Genomic DNA, 1,357 nt, shown 5'->3' with positions numbered 1-1,357 from the left:
CTCTCTCAGTCTTCTCTGACTGAGTCCCTTGGTCTCATTCTTAAATCTAACTTTTGTCTCTTGCTATTATTCAATCTGCGTCGCCCCTCTCGAAACCCATTTGCCCTTGCCACGCTGGACGTGACAGATTATTTGTAGTCTTCTCATAACATGAGTGCTTTCAACTGGACAGTAAATTACAAACCACATCAAATCACGTTAAGGCAGATGGTCAACCTGGTTGCAGTTTTAACTACTCCTGGGAAAGTTATCTTGGAGTTGGGAGCACTTCCTCCCAGCTGTTTGGTCAGCTGGCCCAGGAAGGGGCAGTCCTGCAGTCGGCAGATGGGGCGTCAGGCCCCACCTGCTTGTGCTGCTGGCCCTCTGTGACTGAAGCGGACACGGAGCCCTGGCTCTGGTTGACATCACTGATGCACACCCACTGCCCGTTGATGGACTCCTTCCACAGGGTCACTTATTATCTCCTCCCGAGACAGTCAGAATGTTGGCTGTGATGGACCAGCTCACGTGCCACACAACATCATTGAACTTGTGCAGTAGTTTGGGGGACCATGTATTGCTTAAGGCATCATCACAGGTCCAAATGAACACATGACCATCCTGGGAGCAGCTGGCGATGGTGCTGGTGGGTAGGCCAATGGAAAGGGCCCAGGCCACGTCTCAAACCCAGTCACTATGTGCTTCCAGCTTCTGTTCCTCCTCCCACTGGCTATTCTCCTCCTCCTTCCACAGCATGATGAGGTTGTCACAGCCACCCGAGGCAAGCTTCTTGATGTAGTTGGGCTTCTGCCCCATGATTGGTCTATGAGGCTTCCAGGTACAACAGTAGGGGCCCAGCTGACAGCATTGCAGCCAATTGTGTGAGCATTGTTGATCTCCTTCACTTCCCACTGGCCCTCCCCAGTGTAGGTCAGCAGGGAGATGGCCCCATCCGAACTCCCACAGGCTAGGATCAGGTTATAGTCATAGGGGACCAGCCCAGCACACAGAGTTTACTGAGGAGTTGTGTCCCGTGTGCTCATGTGTCTTCTCCCAGGTGCCATTTTCCTCTTTCCAGATAATGACTTTCTTGTCATAGGAGCAGGATCCCAGGATATTGCCATCCATGGGGTGGGCCTGGGTCACTTGCCACAAAGGACTCTCATGATCCCTGAGGTCTGTGATGAGGACCTGCCCTCTGTTGCGCACATTAAAGATTTTGACGGACCTGTCTGATGAGCGGGTTGCCAGGCAGGTGCTATAGTAGCCCCTCTGGGCATCGTAAATCAGTCCTCATGGGAGGTGTCCACAGTGTTAATTACTGACACCATGATGGCGGCGGTGGTGGTGGCTCCCGGTCTAGGATGTGGCGGCTCCC

General features: G+C 53.1%; 1 pseudogene; it reads right to left on the bottom strand.

The window, feature by feature from the left end:
* Positions 1 to 286: 286 nt before the first annotated feature.
* LOC109374444 (protein SEC13 homolog pseudogene) lies at positions 287 to 1,310 on the bottom strand (annotated as a pseudogene).
* Between the last annotated feature and the right edge of the window lie 47 nt (positions 1,311 to 1,357).

Source organism: Hipposideros armiger, unplaced genomic scaffold (assembly GCF_001890085.2).
Source record: "Hipposideros armiger isolate ML-2016 unplaced genomic scaffold, ASM189008v1 scaffold_824, whole genome shotgun sequence".
Taxonomy (NCBI): Eukaryota; Metazoa; Chordata; class Mammalia; order Chiroptera; family Hipposideridae; genus Hipposideros; species Hipposideros armiger.
The sequence above is the reverse complement of the archived record's forward strand: the minus strand, read 5'-3'. Positions and strand labels throughout refer to the sequence as shown.